Below are 10,729 nucleotides of genomic sequence, written 5' to 3'. Positions count from 1 at the left end.
GTAGCGTTTCGCTGCCACCCTGGGTCGCCGCCCCCGTCCCCGTGACTAGGCGACGCTGGAGCCGGCTGCGGATCGGACCAGTCCAGTGTCCCTAACTCCGCTGTCGCCCTCACTGTCCTGCCCCAGGCCAAGGCAGCCCCTGGTGCTGAAGGACAGCTCCCGGCTTAGCTGCTGCAGAGGACAGAGCTTAGAGAGAGTCCTGGAGGGGGCAAGACAGTGGGCTAAGATGGGTAGTAGCGATGGGGTGTCGTTTCTGCCCTTAGTAAGATTTCCACCAGCCTCTCCCCCGTCCTAGCTTCCTGGCTCCCCCTACAGGCTGCTGAGAATAGCTGAGCGAGAGTTAGGGAAGCTGCGCCGCCAGGATGGAACCATGTGCTTGGGGCCCTCACAGAGTCACATGGCACTAGGAACTCAGACGTACAAACGTCCTGCTGCACCACTAACCTTGTTTGGATTCCACCAAATCTCAGACTGATCCGATCGCTTGTTTCCTTTTCTCATTCCCTCCCACCCCAGTAACTCCCACCTCTAATTTTTGTTAATATTAAGAATACCAACAATAAAGTAGCCTTTGTTGAGCATTTACTAGGTGCTAGATACTGCTCTAGGCACTTTACATTCATTATTTCATTTAATCTTCACAACAGTCTAATTACATAGGCACTGCTGTTATCTTCATTTACATATGAGGAAGCTGAGGTTTAGGGTGGTTAGGTTGCCTAAAGTCACACAGCTAGTAACCAATGAGGCCAAGAGAGAAACGCAGGTAGTCTGGCTCTAGAGCTTCCCACACTCCAGTCAAGCCCTGGGAAGATGAATGGGTGGAAGATAGTCCTGCCTTCTAGGAAACTGTAGTCTTCATGAGGAATATACAGATGAGGCACATATGTTGGCTACTGGGAGAACTCGTGGACTGGAGACTTGGGTTCAGGTAATAGTTCTACCACTGCACATCCTTTGTGCCCTTGAGAGAGTCCTTTCTCTCTCTGAGTCTCGGTTTTCCCCCGAGTAACACGAGGGGATGCCCAGGGCTGTATGAGATGGGTGGGCATTGTTAGCATTACTCAGAGGTGGGCTGGGGTGGATGCACGAAAGCTCTCTGGAAGAAGGAGAATTTGAGCTGGTTCCTAAAGAAGTAGCAGAATTTGAGTGGGTGGGTGGGTGGGAAGGGCATTTCAGGTAATAGGAATGCAGGTGAAAAGTTTCAGGGATGAGGAGGAGCTTTGTATGGTTGCAAAGTCACGAGTGTGACAGTTTGGCTGTATTGGTGGTGAGAATTTGTGGGGAAGAGTAGAGGGATTTGAGACAAGGGACAAAACTGTCAGGCATTTGGGAGGCTTATTCATTATATTCCAAGCACTACGCTGGGGACTAGGTAGGAGCCTGAGGTGGATCAGACATGGTGCTGCCCTTCAGATGCTCACAGTTGAATTAGGGAGGCAGATATTTTAGAGAAGGAATTGTAACCCAGTATAGTAAGGATGATATGCAAGGGAGGAGAGGTCTCCCTCCATAGAGAGAGGGACTGATCAACTCTGCCAGCGTCCCTCAGAGATGATTTTGCACATAGCCAACCGAGTTGGGGGCATTCATTCATTAATTTATTTAGCAAACATCTACTGAGGACCTGTTATGTTCCAGACACTGTACTAGGCATCAGAGATATAGACATGAGTGAAATACATGTCTTGGGCTGCGGGAGTTTAGTCGAAGTCTTAAGGAATGAGTAAGAATTGGTTAGACAGATGGGAGAGAAGGTGGTGTGTGAAGGATGTCCCAGGCAGAGGGAATGTCATGTGTAAAGTCCCAGGAGCAAAGCCAAGAATGGCATGCTCAGAAACCTGCGAAGTAGTTCATTGTGACTACGTGTGAAATGGGAGCACTGCCAAAAATGAGGCTGACGATTTGGCAGGAGCCAAGTCATGAAGGGCCCCGGGTGCCATGCTAAGTAGTTTGGACTTTATCCCAAGGGTACTAAGAGCCATGGGAGAGGTTGAAAGGTTTTCAGCAGGAGGTGACACAATCAGATTTGTATTTTTAGAAGATTGATTTGGCTTCAGGGATAGAGATTGTGTTGAGTGGGGCAGGGGGTGGGTCCGGGGGACTCCAGGCAGGGAAACGGGTTAGGAGACTGGTTAGTAGTCCAGGTAAGAGTTGTGGAGGGCTGAACAAGGCCAGCAGCAGCAGGGGAGGAGAGAAGAAATGCACATGGGAGGGAAATAACAGGGGTAGAACTGAAAGAACCTAGGACGGGCCTAGATGTAAGGAATCAAGTAGAGACAGGGCCTGAAGAAGGAGGATGAAACTAAAGGGTTCAAATTAGTGACATGGGCACGACTGCCCCTGTGCACCTAGGAACCGTCTTTCCAGAGCCATTCTTTGTTTAGTCCTTGGAGGGTTCAGTGTTCTGTTTAACAAAGAATGCTAATCACCTACAGATACCTAGTTCACAGCTGATTGGCAGGACCACAATGATTGACACCCTTGAGTGCCAATGAAAGAGCAGCCTGCCAGGCCTAGGCTATCAGCTCTGAGCACCTCTGGAGCTTTCTGTGAGAAGTCACTCAGGCAAGACTCCCTCCCTTCTCCCCAGCACAGACAGGGTGAAAAAGTGTCTCACAAAGGTCCATTTATCACAGGAGCACAATATAACAATAACTTACCCACACAGTACCCACTGCACACAAAGGAAAAGTGGTAGCACACCAGGGGTCAGAGGAAGTTCTCCTTCTCCCGCTCTAGATGACACAAGAAATTGGGATGGGGGAAGGGAAGGCACTGGCCTCTAATTGGGCCCCTGGAACAGAATAGCCAGGTGGGGAGGGGGCTGCTTCTCCCCAGAGCTGGTGGGCCCTGACCAGCCTTCTTCCCAGCCCTTTCTCTCTACCTGCTCCCAGGTCAGCAGGGGCTAAAGCCAGAGGGTAAAGGTGGGTCACTTCTGAGGGGACCCAGACTGCCCAAGAAGAGTGAGAGAGTGCTCTCAAACCAGGCAGCGGGGAAGGCAAGTTGGAGTAGAGGGAGGGAAAGGGTTTTTCCACAGTGAAATTCCGACAATTAGGCAGAAGTAAAAGTGGGATCCATTTAAAGAGACCAATGTGGTGACACAGGGAGCCTTCTGTTAAGCTCAGATCTTAAAAGGTCATGGGCAAAAGATGGAAATGAGAGCCCGTAATTAAGGGTGAATTTACATACCCGTAGGAAGAGTGTCAGGATGGCTAAAGCACAGCTTGAGCTGAAGCTTGTCAGGTTTTGCCTGATCCCACCCTCTGTCCCTTTCCTCCCTCCATAGTTGGAGTAATTTTCCTCCCACCTGCAGGCTATACCTGTCCTAAGGCAGGAAGGGTTGAAGTCATCCCACCCTGCACGCTAGAACTCAGGATCAAGTAGTCCCTTTGCCACAGGTCTGAGTCTGATCTCAGGTTTCCACTGAGGCCGTCTCCTTGTTCAGTTCTGATCCCTGGCCTTGTCTCATGTTCTGTGTCTGAGTCCCCCAGTCAGAGACCCGGCCTGACCACCAGTCGCCTGTCAAGGCCTAGGCCCAGTCATGCTCTTTTAGTACACCATCTAGGGAGAGAGTCCTGAGCCCAAGCCCCGACCCAGTGGCTGAGGCCTGATGTCTTACTGATGGACTCCTCTGATCCTGCTGCCCACTTGTATTTATAAATGTTTAGATGCCTCTAGTCATGTTTGCCCTCCATTTGGATCCCCGGTTTTCCTATATTATAACCCTATGTCAGTTAGGTGTGCTTTGGGCTGCAAATAATAGACAACTCTACAACCACAGCTTAAATAGATAGATGTTTCTTTGTCTTATGCAACAAAAGTTCCCTGAGTATGTGGTCCAGGGATGGAAGAGCAGTTCAACAATGCCATCAAGACCCTGGCTTATCATCTCCACCATCCTTAGGCTCAGCTTTCATCTATTTGCTTTTTGCCTCATGTTCACAAGATGGCTGCTGCAGCTCTGGGCCTCCTGTCTGTATTATAGACAGAAAGAAGGGGAAACAGCCACAGGGCAAGATGGCTAAGGACAATGGACCTTCTAGAGAGGCTTTGCTTTTTTAGTCAGAATGGAACACTTTCCCCAGTGATATCTACCTGCATCTCTTTGACTAGAACTGTGTCATATGGACACTCCTAGCTACAGAGGAAGCTGGGAAATCCAATACTTTTAGCTGGCACATTGCTGCTCCGAGCAAAGTTGGGATTCTGTAAGTGAGCAAGAAAGAGAAATCCTTACTAAGCAGGCAACTGGAAGCATCTGCCGTGAACCCCAACCACCAGCTGGTTGCCTGGACTACATTTCCTGCAGATACTGGGCTTTGACTGCTGGACTTGACTTCCTCACAGCAACTACAGCTTGTTTGTTCCACTAGCACAGGATAGAAGAGACCTGCCTGGTTTAACAACAGCACATGTGAAAAAGACCTTGATTTGATTGTAAAATCAATGCGAGCCAACAGAGTGATGATGCTGCCAAAAGAGGTAATTCGATTTTAGGCTGCATTAATAGAAGTATAGAACCAGAACAAGAGAAAAGATGGTTCTGCCCTTCTCTACACTTGTCACATCCCACCTGGAGCACTGTGCTCCATCCTGGACATCCCATTTAAATAAGGATACAATGACAAAGTGCAAGGTGTCCGAAGGTGAGTCACTAGGCTGGTGCATCAGCAGCTACATCATGTGAGGAACACTTGAAAGACCTGGGCTTATTTGGTCTAGAGGTAAACAGGCCTAGAGAAGGAAGGGTCAGAAGTAATTATTCAAGTTAGGGTTCAGAGCCAGGGATATTACAGCAAGCAGGGTAGTATCAAGTGATTAAGTGGGAGAGAGAATCAATAACAATAAAAACAAACATTTATATAGTGCTTGGTATGTACCAGGTACTGTTCTAAGCGTTTAAATGTATTAAGTCACTTAATCCTCTAAGACAACGAGATAGGAACTGTTATTGTCTCCATTTTTCCAGATGAAGACAGACAGGTTAAGTCACTTGCCTAAGGTCACACAGCAAGTGGCTGAATTTGAACACAGGTGTTCATGCTCACCTTACCTCCTCTTGGAAGAGGGTTGGCGATTCTGGGTAATTGCCTAGATTTGAACACCAGAGAGCATTTGCAGCTTGCTTGATTGTTCAGCTGTGGTGAGTAAGTTGGCACAGATGGGGCAGAGAGATATAGGGCCCCATTTTAAGACCTCTAACTCAGGGGATTCCTCTTAGATACTTTGATACCTTCTCAGTCCAAACCAAGAGAAGTAAATGTCCACATCTTAGCCCACCTTGGGCTTTCCCTCTCTTCCAGTTTCTAGTGTGAGGAATCCAACCTCAATCCTAGGTAATTGACAGAGTGACCTCACCCTAGACTCTTCCACTCTAGGCTGAAAAGGTAGAGATGGCCAGCCACCTCTGGGGTCACCACTACCCTAGGGCCTGCAGCTCTTGTGGCTGCTACCAACCCAGGCCAAGAGAGCTGGTTTTCTGGCCACCAGGCCCAGAGTCTGATAACTCCTCAAAGATACTAGGACTAAATTCACCCTGACCCACATTTCCCAAAGTCATCAGTTCACTCCCACAGTGTAAGCCTCACTTCCACCCTCCCACTGATTTTCACATTACTATCAGAGTAGTGATAGTACTACTATCCAATCCATCCCTCCAGTTTTTCTCCACCTTCCCGAGTCTTCCACCAGAACCCTCTTGACCAGCTGCTCCCTAATCAGCATTCTCAACTTCTTTTACCTAACAGAAACCTAGTTCTACCCAGAGGGCTCTGTTTCCCCTGCTGCCTTCTATGTGAAGGCTGCTTGTTGTCTTGTCCAGTATTTTAGGGTCAGGAGGTAGGGTAGGTGTCTTCCTTGCTCCCCACTACTACTTCTAGACCATTTGTTTTCCTCCCTCTTGCAAAAACTACAGCTCTTTTGAGACTCACATCATGTTGATATATCACTCAATCCTGTTCATTGCTGTCACGTACAGACCTCCTGGTCATATCCTGCATAGTGAGTTGAAGTCCTAACCCCCATTACCTGTGAAGGTGACCTTATTTGGAAATAGGACCTTTGTAAATGTAATAAAGTTAAGAGAAGGTCATACTGGATTAGGGTGGGTCCCTGACTGGTGTCCTGATAAGACAAGGGAAATTTGGACACAGAGGCAGGCAAAGAGGGAAGACGGACGGCCGTGTGGTGACAGAGGCAGATAGTGGAGTGATGGGTCTACAGCGCAAGTCAAAGGATGCCAAGGATTGTTGACAATCACCAGAAACTAGAAGAGGTGCATAGGATAGATCCCCCTTAGGGCCCCTAGAAGGAATCAACTCTTCTAACACCTTGATTTAGCACTGCTGGCCTCCAGAACTATTAGAGAATAAATTTCTGTTGTTTTAAGCAAACCATTTTGTGGTAGATGCTCTTTGTTGAACTGCTCTTCCATCCCTGGACCACGTACTCAGGGAACTTTTGTTGCATAAGACAAAGAAACATCTATCTGTTTAAGCTGTGGTTGTAGAGTTGTCTATTATTTGCAGCCCAAAGCACACCTAACTGACATAGGGTTATAATATAGGAAAACTGGGGATCCAAATGGAGGGCAAACATGACTAGAGGCATCTAAACATTTATAAACATTTTGTTAGAACAGCTCTAGGAAATGAATACATGCTCTTTCTCAATGAAGACTTTGGTTTCTGTCTCACTGGCTTTCATTCTCCCCACTGCAAGTCCTGCCATCATCCTAAGAGACTTCAGTGTCCATGTCAACGATTCAGCCATTACTTGGACCTCCTGCTTCCTAAACATCCTTATCTCTTTCACTCCACCTGAGCCACCTACCTCCATTGTCACAAACTGGATCTGCTCCACTATAAATCAGCAATCTCAACTGAGCCCTCAATACTGTTTCATAATCCTACTAGGTACTAAATTGTTTTAGTATCTCTCACTCTCCAGAATGACAATTTCAAATCTTCTCCACTCTTTTCTTAAACCTCCAACCCCCGTGTCTCCTCTCTGTCTCTCCCATAGCAGATGACTATGAGAGATAACCTCATTATTTACTTTATCAAAAGATTGAAGGGCTTCCCTGGTGGCGCAGTGGTTGAGAGTCCACCTGCCGATGCAGGGGACACGGGTTCGTGCCCCGGTCCGGGAAGATCCCACATGCCGCGGAGCGGCTAGGCCCATAAGCCATGGCCGCTGAGCCAGCACGTCCAGAGCCTGTGCTCCGCAACGAGAGACAATCAGGCAGGGCCTCTACTTCCCACATTACCTCATCAACATCCTCTGTAGGACTTTCCTCCTGTAATGGTGGGGGAGGTGTCTCTTTTTCTCAGAGGACCATTCCTTCCACTGGTGTTTTTAGCCTATCCCCTCCCTCCTTCTCACACTATTAACAATACCTTTTCTCTCCTATGTATTCAACCTCTTTCTCTCAACTGCACCCTTATCAGTAGCAGGTAAAACAGTCTCTACCATCTTAAAAATAATGTCACCCTCAACTCCACACCCTCATGCAATTATCAGTCATTCTTCTCCGCTGCCAGAATAAACTCAAAAGAGTTGTCTACATTAACTCCTCAGTCTACTCCAAACCTGCTTCCTCCCCATCACTACCCTGAAAGTACTTTCACTCAGGTCACCAATGACCTTCATGCCATTAAATTCAAAGAATTCTTTCAATCATTATCTTACGTGGCATCTCAGTGGTATTTGACATTATTGACTGCTTCCTCTTTATTGAGACACTTTCTTCCATTAGCCTCTTTGTTCTTCTCCTACCTCTCTGAGAATGCCTTATTTGTTTCCTTTGGGGGCTCATTTTTCTCTAACTGGCTTTTCAATGTTGGAGTTCCTCAAATCTGCATTATATTCTCCCCTTATACTCTTTCACTAGGAAATCTTGTCTATGATCATGTTATGTATCCCATATTTATATCTCTACTGAGATGATTGAAACACAACTCAAGTTCAATACACCCAAGACCAAACCTAGGATCTCCTCCTTGAGATCTGGTTCTTTACCAGTGTCCCCTTTTTTGCAGTGAATGGAATCTTCAACTACTCAGTTATGCAATTCAGAAACCTAGGAGTTATTCTCAGCAATCCCTCTCCCTCATATCCAATCCATCACTAAGTTCTGTTTTACCTCTTAAAAGTTTCTTAGTCCGTCCACATCTTTCCAATGACACTGCCAGCCACCACCCTTGTCTACTTTGCTGTCATCTCTCATTTTATCTATTACAGTAGACTGTTCTCCACATATCCATGCTGCCTTCTCTCCAACCCAGAGTGATGTTTTCAAAAGTTAAATCTGCTTGTGTTATCATCTTGTATAACAATCCTCCAATAATTTCCTATGACTCCTAAAAGAATAAAGAACTATTAATATGGCCTATGAGATCCTGTAAGATCTTGTCAAACTTACATCTCTAGCCTCAGCTCACATCACTTTCTCCCTCATGCTCTATGCTCCAGCCATGCTGGCCTTCTTTTAGTTCCAAATATACCATTCATTGTTGGCCACAGGGCCTTTGCACATGCTTTTTCCACTTACTGGAACACTCTCTCTACTTCCCACCTCCATCTGTTTTGCTTGGCTAATCCTACTTAATACTCAGATCTTAGCTCTAGCATTACTTCCTCAAGGAAGGTTTCCTAGACCAGTCCATCTAGGATAGGTCAGGTTCCTTTGTTATATCTCTCAAAGAAATGTCTTCCTTTCTTCACAGTACTTATCTCAGTTGGGCTTCACCCTTATTTGTGTGATTCCTTGGTTTATTACCGTCTCAACCACTACACTCCAAACTTCATCAGAGCAGGAGCCATGTCTGTTTTTGTTTCTCCCTGTTTATCTAGCAGCAAGTATAGTGCTTAATACATAGATGGTCAGTATTTGTTGGATGAATGAATGAATGAATGAATGAGTAAGCAAGTGGATGAATAGACACTTCAAGTGAAACCATCCCCTCCCCATTACAGGGATGTGGCTTTGCTCTAACAGATCTGCTAGCATGACTGTGTTTTAATACCAAACATGAACCACACAATGTAGAAACAGAGGGTCTTTCCCTCGTAGTTGCCTCTGGAGGTACTAAATTCTCCTCAGTGAAGGTATCTAAGCAGAAATTGAATGACTTTCTTGTAGTTAAATACCGATAAGAAGAACTTTTTGCCATCCAAGGTTTTATGATTCTAGGATTTGGTACACAGAAAGGGTAGCTTGAACAAAGAGGATTCAGACACCCTCTGGGATAGAAAAATGGAAAGACATGGAAGAAACCACTTTAGGATCCTAGCCCCATTGACACCACATTCATTTCCTTCCCTCTCCAAAGAAGTTCTCTTCTAGTCCATATTTGGGAGGACCAGCATTTTTTCTACATTGAGGATTGCTATGGGCGGTGGTTAGAGATTCTTTAACTTCCAAGTCTCTCCCAGTTCTGTCATTCGCTGGCAACCTTGCTTCCAATTTTCAACTTTCCTGCTTAAATTTAAAGCTATTTCCTCTTGCTTCTCATAGTAAGGATGGAAGTACACTGCCCCAGCTATATCCAAAGAGTTCTTAATAAAGGTTATTGTTTTGGGCTGGATATAAGTCCCCACATTTCACAGTACAGAGAATTGAGGTGCCATCTGTTATACTGTATGTGGGCTACTCTTGTTATTCGGATGTTAAGGGCCTTGTAAGGTTGAGCTGTTGTTAGACTGTAGGGGTCAAAGCCATGCCTCTCAGTGTAGGGGACTGGCTCTCACCTTAACTGTGGGTTAATAAATGGTATCAATCATAATCTTGAGGATCACCTGAGAAAGAAGTATATTTGTCAGAGAGGGAACCAGGGCTGAGGAGGAGGTGTCTAGGACATCTGGGAATCAGGTTTCTGTAATATTGGCTGGGAGGGAACCTAGCCCTCAAATACTTCCTCACTGAAATTGCAGGTGAGAGGTGACCACCCTGTGAACACAGGCCAGGGACAGAGAGGGAAGGGGCCAGGCCTCTGACCCTTTGGAGCCTGGATGTAGTACAGACAGTGTGTCAGTCCCAGAGAAGGGTTAGCCATGGTTGGCTCAGAGATGTTGCTGTGGAAGCTGAGCTGTTTGGGTTTCTGTCATTGCCCCATGCTTCCCCCAGAGTGCTTCAGGAAGCTCTTTGTGCAAATGCTTCCTGCTGCCTCTGCCGTGCCCAGGAAAAACCAAAGATTGGCTTCGTTGCCCTCACAGGCCAGAGTGTTAAAAAGAGAGTGGCACATGCCTGGAGCTGGATATGTGGCAGTAGAGTCAATGAGAAAGAGGCAGAGCCCTACCATGGGGCCCACTATAAGGGTCCTGGGAGTGAGAACTTCCCTCCTGCATACCCTCCTTCCCAAGGTCTTCTTTGCTCCAGTCTGAGAGACTCCATGTTCTGTTTTGCTAAAGGATTGACAGTGGTAAGTAAGGTCAGAGTGAGACCTAGGGCCCTAAGGAGAAAGGGGAGATGTAATAGACCAGCATTGGGAGGCAACCACAGCCTCTTCCCCATGGAGATTCTCTTTTCAGTGCAATGGGTGTCCCATAATGAGGGAAGTGGTTTCTTTATTCACTGGGTAGTTTCTCATGGGTCGACAAGAGACCTATCTATAGAGACAGAAGTAGATTTTCCAGTTGGCATTGGGCAGATGGGGTCCGTCCAGCACTGCTCTTTAGATCCTCTCTGGAGCCAGCCCCCTAGGCTGGGCAAGGCCTTGGTCAAAAG

Source organism: Leucopleurus acutus (assembly GCF_964270905.1).
Source record: "Leucopleurus acutus genome assembly, chromosome: X".
In the NCBI taxonomy this organism is placed as follows: domain Eukaryota; kingdom Metazoa; phylum Chordata; class Mammalia; order Artiodactyla; family Delphinidae; genus Leucopleurus; species Leucopleurus acutus.
The sequence above is the reverse complement of the archived record's forward strand: the minus strand, read 5'-3'. Positions refer to the sequence as shown.